Below are 9,174 nucleotides of genomic sequence, written 5' to 3'. Positions count from 1 at the left end.
TTTGTAGACTGGACACTGGTTCAAGTCCATCTGGTGGGGTCTCCTAGGCCGCTTTGATCAAGAGGACAGGTGACTCCCCACAATTACAGGACATTTTGAGAGATGCTCATAGTCCCCTGGACCTAGTCGACCTAGGAGGGCAAGGAGCAAAAAGTGCCCTTTATGTCCAAATTATTATTGGCCTCAAAGTATGTCTGTTAAACACCCAGGAAGGTTAGTTCCACCAGTCTGGTATTTTTAATTACTGTGTGTCATATAGATAAATCTTGAGCAAAGAACAGTTGTTCTTAGATAAACTTTACCTAGACATATATTTCTTGATCTGCTATGTATAGTTTGTCTGTAGGGTGTAGGAGTAATATGGTTCCCTCTGTTTTTCAAAACTAGCTGGACATTGTTTATCCCTCTCATTGTCTCACCCCTCCATCATGATTTTCCCACTTAAGGTGCCCCCAGATAGTAACCCAGCATAGAACTGGGAAAATGAACTGCAGACCCCAATCTTATCCAAAGGAATATTGACAACTGATTACTGCTAGATGAGGAACAGCTGACCCTCCTAAAACAAAGACCTCTAGATAGGCTGACTAGATTCACCAGAAGGGCAAGTAGTAGGGAATGGCTGGGGGTGCCGACAACACAGCAGACAGTAGCAGGGATATCAGAGTATAAGGGCTATAGTGGGGGGAGGGAGGCTATGGAAGGATGCTACCTAGGAAGTGGGTATAAAAATAAATTAATTAATTAATTTTTTAAAAAAGCTATTGTCAGACCCTAGCTACCCATCAAAGCCAAATCCAAACATTATCCAGTAGTTTTTATGAAAAGGAATAAAGAGGATTCTTCTTTAAAAAATTGGCTCTAGAAAATATCTCATTTCCACTGGGTGGAGACATATTGTTTGCTACGAAAATACTTTGTTGTGTAGTTTGTTTTAAATTAAACAATTGAACAATTATGAAACCCCAAACCATCCTTCAGGAGGTCATGTATTTTAAAAATCTTCTTATATAATTTCATATATTGGATCAGCTTGATTGGGTACAAATAGAAAATGTTGAACTATATTGTATATAACTAGTAGTTTTTTGTTTTGTTTTATTGAAATAGGGTCTTGCTATGCATCTCTGGCTGACCTGGAACTCACTATATATCCCAAGATGTCCTTAAATTCATGGCAATCCTCCTGACTTTGCCTCCTGAGTGCTGCGATTACAGGCATATACCACCATGCGTGGCCATATAACTATGAAGTGAAGCTAGTAGATTTTATTTATTAAATAAATCAGTTTCATGTCTGGAAAAAAAAATTGGCTCTATCCTTTAGAGATAAATAGCTACAGAAATTGACAAAGTAGTGACAGATACCAGAAAAATATAGGATGGAAGATGGTTCAATGGATAAAACACTTGTCATGCAACTGTGAGCACCTACATTAAGACCCCCAGAACCTAGAAAAAGCCAAACATGGTAGTGTGTGTTTGTAACCCCAGGGCTCCTGCAGTGAGATGGAAGGCACAGGGAGGAGAATACTTGGAAGCTTGTGGATCAGCTACCCTGGAATATACAGAGATGAACAAAAAAGTTGAAGATGTGGAACAACAACTGAGTCTATCTCTGACCTCCACGCATGCAGTGTAGCATGCCTGTACCTGCACATTCATACACACATATCATACACATGCATATATATACACACATACTTAATAAAAGAATAAATCAAATAATGGTGGAATAAAAAGGATAAAGTGACCCACCAATAGGAGAAAGCTACGTCAAAGAAATCCAACTGTGGTCCCCTGCTAGGGTGAGAAGCAGAAAACTTCTCAAAAGATTAGTCAGTAAAACCCTACAGAAAAGAGACTGATACTTATACCCTGATAACAAACCCACACTCCTCATAAGCCTAACATATAATTGCAGGTTTTGGTGAGATGGTGATTCCTCCAGCAGATGAGAGAGCAATGGAGAGGAGACCAATTAGGTCATTCTATACAACTTATTGCATAATGGCCAGGTTCATTCAGGGAAGCAGTTTTAGAAAACAGAATGGAGTGAGCATAGGAAACTGAAAGGTGAAGGCAGCAGGAGGTTGGCCCCAAGCAGAGAGGTAGATTAAAAAAGACAGCCCATGCTCAGTGACTCTGGGTAGATCTCATCAACTAAGAATGATCCTGAAGTTGGAAAATGCTGAGCCTGCAGTCGAAGGATGGATATACCTGTAGAGTTACATGTCTGCCATTACTGCCATAGGGTCCAAGAATTATGACTCTTCAGCAGTCTCCTTGATAACCATAGCTGCATCACTACAGCCTCAACAATAGGGTTGCCTAAATAAGTTCTACATAATGACCACACCAGTCATCATGCCAATATGGATGGAAGAAATTTCACAAGGCCTCATCCCTAAATGATGATCTCTAGGCAGTCAATGGCTGTTGAGGGAGGGAGGATCAGTTTTCTCAAGGAACAAACCCACTGGTAGGTTATCAGTCTAAGCACATAGACATATGACCAACACTAAATTAATTCAGTAAATTTTATATGTTAATATGCAATATGTATATATCTAACAATAATAATCATAGAAAAGGAGGTTCTGAATTAGAGACAAAGTGCAAGTTCATGGGAGGTATTGAAATGTGGAGAGGAAGCTTGGAAAATTGTAAATACAATATATTCAGGCATGAATTTTTCAAAAAAATTAAAATATTTAAGAAGTTTTGAAAATGTTAAGCAGAGTCATTTGCCTATAAACATGTCAATAATGTAGTTGAAGTCCACTCTCCTAACACACTGGGGGGGGACATCCCTCACCTAAAGCATCAGTCACCTCAGGGGGGACAATCTGTAGTACCTGATAAGCATGAGAGAATTTGCCCAGTACAAAGTGTGCCCATCAGAGTTCCTGACATGCACAGATGGAAGCTATTGAAGTGAAAAAAGCTTTGGCAGACATCAGACACTTGTTACAGTATAAACCATAGGCCACACAAGAGTCTATGAATTCATCTGACATCCCTCACTGCACATATAACTGGTACCCTCCAATTTCCAAGGAACCAGAAAACAGACAATCCAGTGTTTCAGTTTTTCTCATTTACTCTTTTCCTTTCCTTTCTTTCTTTTTTTGTTTTTCATTCAGACATATTTTTCTTAAATTCTTCTGCTGTACTTCTAGCAGCATTTTACATTATTTATGCATATAATGGTATATACGTGTATATAAATATGAAGACATTCATTATTGGAATTTTAGGTAGGACAAAAAAGTTTTATTCAGTAGGCAACTTGTACTTTGTTTTAAATATCCCCATACTTTAGGGAAAACTTTAGATAGAGTGTTCATATCCAGTATCAGGGATAAGGATTCATCTAGGAATATGATCATATAACCCTTAGAGTCTTATTTTTCAAATCCTGTTTATTGTGGTCAATTGTGAGGACATGTTTTATGATTTGAGTGTGAATGGTTTGACTACTGCTCCTCAATAGAAGAACTAAATCCATTCTTCAGTACTTCCCTGTGGATTGTTGTCCAGGGAGTACACAAAGACTTCCAAAATAAGAGGATATTACCAAAGTTCTTGGTTACCCACCAAAACTAGATTCTTGTATACATAAACTGGTGCAACTCTCAGCCTTAGAGAAGTTTCTTTTAGCAGGAGGTCGTCTTCAAAGCACAGACTAATGCCTCATGGAAGTCCTGAGAATAAGGGCAAACTGAGCGCTCAACCCTAAATAGGATACATATATTAACCACTGCAAAGTCCAGGGAACATTATAGAAGACTCAGTGGAAACACTGCAAAAATTAAAGAGAGGGTATGAGTACTGTAAGTTCTCTCTTCTGGACAGGACTAGGCCACTGCAATCATGAAAACATGGCAGGTGGGCCACCTGCTCAGGCTTTCACACATAAAAATATTCATGCATGTGGGAACAGAACTAGTTGAGAATAAGAAAAGGGTCAGTAGACTATAAGAGGAAGAGCAACTGTACCATTTATTGAGATAATGTGACTAAAAACTGTAGCCAGCAACTATCTTACTTTATTAGTAAAAAAAAAAATCTATGAACACTATTAACTATTTTCTGAAAAGGAAGAACAAGGTTATTTTCTTCTTGTTGTTCTCTATTGTTACCCTATTGCATTTTTTTCTTCAATGTATATTTTAAGTGAATTATTAAGTATTTTTTTAAAACTTTAACTTTTTTATGTGTATGAGTATTATGTCTTCATGGATGTAAGTGCACCTGTGTCATGCAGTGCCTGTGGAGGTCAGAAGTAGGTGTCAGATCCCCTGGAACTGGAGTTACAGATGATTATTAGCTGCCATATGGGTGTTAGGATTCCAACCCAGGTCTTCTGCAAGAGCAACCAGTGCTCTTAGCCACTGAGACATCGCTCCAGTCCCAGTGCATTTTATACAATAGATCTTAATCACATTTAGATTCCCTCCTCCATCCGCACACTACATACCCCCCAATGGATTTCATGCATTCTGTCATATATGTTAAAGCCTGTGGAGTCAAGTTTGTGTAACCAGATGTCCCTCTTTGTGCGCTCATCAATTTGAGTATAGTCAGCCTATTCAGAGTCACTCCCTTAAAGAAGATCAACTCTCTCACCAAGCAGTAATCTCCTGCTAATAGTTTATTGGCTATGATGGTGTCTCTTGAACATTTCTCCAGTTTGAGTCTGGGTTTCTGTCTGATCGAATTTGTATGGATATTGTGCATGATGCCATCATTGCTGCAAGTTCATATGACACTCTGTTTCCTCATGATCATGCACCAACCCTGGTCTGAAAAACTTTGCAAACACCTCTTCTGCAATCGTCCCTGAGTCATGGGTGGGTGAGATTTAATACAGGAGTCCTGAGTCCTATCCAGGGACATGCACTCTGCAGTCTCATTCTCTACACTTTTGCTAGTTGTGATATTCTTTATGCTTTGCATGAAGAAGCTTCACTGGTCAGAGTTGAGAGATGTATAAGTATCCTGTCTACCCACTGTTTTGCTATGTTCTGTAAGCCTTAGATATAGAGGTTCCATTGTAGACGTGTCATTTAGGTCTGGACATCACAAAGACACTAATTCTCTGCATGTGGCCAGTTGTAGAACTCTGTAATAGTCTCCATCTATTGATAAAAACAGAAATTTCTTTGATGAATGGTGTACTTATCTGTAAATATAAAGACCCATATTTAGTATACAGTAAGAAATTACATTTGTCTAGGGATGTGAGAGAGGAAGGGTTTCCTATAGATCTATGACCTCTGCAGCCGTGTGTATTTGGCTATGTTTACAGTGCCATACACAAGTTCCCTCAAATTTAGAGGGCTTTAAGTCCAATTATTTAGCTGTTGATTATCCCCCACCCCAAGATAAAAATGCCACTAGTGCACTGTTGTTTGCTGTGCTCTTCATTGTTGTGGCTGTTAGGCTTAAACACTGGGGTTGGACCATTGATTGATTTTCTCCCTTAGAAGCCTGAATAGTATTCTCAGGAACTATGAGAGCTAGTCTTCAGAAAGGAGGCTTCAAGATCAGTTCCAGCTCCATTGCTCAAAGTCCTGTGTCTGAAATATGTCTGTCTTCAGCAATAAGGTCTTACGTCCAAGTTCTGGGAGTTAATCAAGGGCTGTGACAGTCTATTGATAGTTATTTCAGGAGTTTCTTGGACCACTCTGATCAACTACTGGAAGGGAGGTTTCTCCTGTCAGGCTGTTTCTCATTCTATAGCCTTCTGCTATACACATGGACTCATGTAGAGATGCTGTATATGTATTTTTCAGTATGTTTTTAAGCTAATACAATATAGTTTTTCATACCACCTAAGCTTTATTTATCTCTCCTTTAACAAATTACAAGATCCTTTGATGATAAAATCCCCCAAAGAAACTAAAAACAAGAACATATCTCAAGCCAAGAAAAGCTATATGTGACAAGCCTGTAGATAACAACAGATTTAAACAAGAAAACCTTAAAGCATTTATTCTATAATGAGGAAAGTAATAAGGGTGCATGTAGTCTAATTAAATATTGTTCTCTACAACTTAGAACAGTAAGATAAGATAAATAAATAAGAGAGATGTAAATAGCAATTGGAGAAATCAAACTATCTATATTTGCAGAAGCATGGTTTGCGTTATACACATAAGCAAAGACTTTACAAAAAGACTCCATTAGAACAGGAAAGATCCCCCAAACTGACAAATGAGATTATCAAATTAATGTTTCCACACAGCAAAAGAATTCATCAGTAGAGAGAAGGGTCAGCCTATAGAATAAGAAAACTTCTCAACTATGTATCTGACAGGGGATTAATATCAGTATACATATTTTATAACTATCTCACCACTCTTTTAGGGACTATAGGCAGTTAATGGTTTCTGGGGAAGGAAGTGGATTTTTCTTCATGATGTAGTCATTGATAAGTTGTCCCAGTTCTTGAAAAAAAACTTCCCACCCATGTTCATATATGCAAATCTAATTAAACTCAATGAGTCATAAAAAAGACAACAAAGTAGGAAGGGAGCTTGTTAGAAGGAAATGTCAGGAGAGGAGTCAGGATGAGAAAGTGTAATGGATTGCAAAAGTGATCAAAAGTTATTATACACATACAAGAAATTGTCAAAGAATAAAAAATTTGTGGAAAAAATGTCCAATCAACAAATAAACTTGAATAGATAGTTTTATAAAACAGAAAAACAAGTAGTCAATATTTTTTAAATACTTTATTATTTTTATGTGTGTAAGTGTATTGCCTGCATGTATATAAGTACCTTTGTTTTGTGCAATGTCCACAGAAGTCAGAAGAGGGTGTCAGATACCCTGGAACTGGAATTATGGACAGTGGGTGTTGGGAACCAAACTTAGGTCTTCTGCAAAAGCAGGCAGTGCTCTTATCCTCTGATCCAACTCTCCAGCCTCAACCAATATATGTTTAAATAAATATTCGAAATCCTTTTCCATCATGGGAGTGGAAAGCAAATCTGCCTTGAGATTCCTACTCACCCCAGGAAGAATGGTTAACATCAAGGAAACAAATGAGAATGAATACTGGAGAGGATTTGGGTAAATAAAATCCTTATATACTATTGGTGGGAGAGTAAACTTGTGCAGCCAGTATGGAAAACAATATGTAAGTTTCTGGAAAAACTTAAAATAGAGCTATCATGTGATTCAGTTATACCTTTTCTAGGTATATACTTAAATGTCTGTAAGGCAGCATACTGCAGAGGTTCTGTGTTTATTACTGCACTGTTCACAAGTTAGGAATGCAAACAGATGAATGAATAAGGAAACTGCAGCACATGCACTTTTGTCACATGTGCTAAGGCACATCTAGTCAAGTTTGTATCCCCAAATGTCCCTCAATGCAAGTCCATCCATTGGGGCACAATAAGGAAGTGTCTAAATATCATCAAGATGCGTTGTTTGAAATTCTCAAATATTCAATAAAAAGTAAAAAATGCATTGTGTTAAATTCTCAATTGATAAAACATTTATTGTAAAAAAGAAAATGTATATGCATAAGATGGAATTTCATTCAGGAACAAATAAAAATAAAATCATATTTGTAGAAAAAGAAATGGAATTAGAAGTGAAATAAATCAAATTTAGAAGGCCAAACACTAAAGTTTCCTTCTCTATGTGGAACCAAAATTTTGTATGTGTGTGTGTGGGGGGGGTCAGCTTGTGGGACTGTGTTCTCCTGCTATGTGGGTCACAGGGATTGAACACAAGTCATCGATCTTGGAGGCAAGTGCTGTTATCCACTAAGTCAGCTCATATGCATATTTTTTAAACTTCAATTATTATTATTGTCTGGGAGTGTAGGATGATATGTGGGAGCACTTACACCAAGAAGCTCCCGTGGTGGTCAGAGGACAACTTTGTGGAGCTAGTTCTCTCTATAGACCTTTACATGAGTTGGGACTGGAACGCAGATCATAAAGCTTTTGTGGTAAGCACATTTACCTGCAGAGCTGTCTTGCTGGCCAAGGCAGAAAAGGAGAGGGTTAGGGAATACAGGTGATCTGAAAGCATATTGGAGGTATGACTTTCGCTAAGAAATGAGATCAGCCATTGAGTGGACTGGGGAAAGCTGTGGGGGTGGGGTATGAATTAGAACCAAGTATAACGATGCATATGCATGAAATTCATATGAACTCTATTACTTCGTATGCTAAACTTGAAAATCAGTAAGAAAATTTTATAAAGGAACAAAGATGGACTCATAATGCCTGTTATACACCTCACAGGAAAGTATATTAAGTAAAAAATACATTCAGATTGATAAAGCTAACAGTGAAGAGCGGACTGACACACAGACTGCTTTGTGTTCTCAATCCTGCACAAACAATTTAATAAGAAAATGATAGTTTTTAGTGGACATTGCTCCATTTTCATATCTGAATTGTGTCCAAAGCCTCAGACTATAAACCAATCTAAATGCCTATACACCTAAATATTAAGCCTACTAAACATCTAGAGAAATATTAGAGACCACTTTTCTGACCTTGGGTTAAAAAAAGATTCCCTTAATGGTTCAAGATTTATTATTTATAAAAGAATCAAATTGTCGGTGGTACCACCTCAAAACTAACAAATATTCTTGTTAAGATACTTTGAAAATAATGAAAAGAAAAGCCATAGATGGGGAAATAATATGTGTCAATCATAAAATTGACAAAGACAGTGTTTCCAGAACATATCAGAAATGTTCAGCTATTACTAGCAATAAATCAAAGTCATACAAGACATGTCACCAAGATATATTTATAAATGATAATTAGTCTCATTAAAATAAATCAAAATTGTTAGGCATTCAAAACAAATGACAAAAAGAATAGTAGAATGAGATGTTGTCACTACACACAAGCTAGGATGTGGAAAATTTAAATGTAGAATTATGGCACTTGAACAAAAATAGGTGGAACTATAGACATCATGCTAAGAAAAGACAGACTCAGAAAGAAAACTATTAAATTTTTCTTTTTCTATGGAGCATCTAGATTCAATTACAAATAAACACACAGATACTGGAACAAATATATGACATGAAAAGAGAACTGTGACTAAGTGGTGGGAGAATTGGATCTGAAGAAAGGATCATGGAGGAAAACAAATTTAAAATATGATATCAATCCTGTATGTAACCAG

The sequence above is a fragment of the Nannospalax galili genome, unplaced genomic scaffold, assembly GCF_000622305.1.
Source record: "Nannospalax galili isolate Female #2095 unplaced genomic scaffold, S.galili_v1.0 scaffold1200, whole genome shotgun sequence".
NCBI lineage: Eukaryota > Metazoa > Chordata > Mammalia > Rodentia > Spalacidae > Nannospalax > Nannospalax galili.
The sequence above is the reverse complement of the archived record's forward strand: the minus strand, read 5'-3'. Positions refer to the sequence as shown.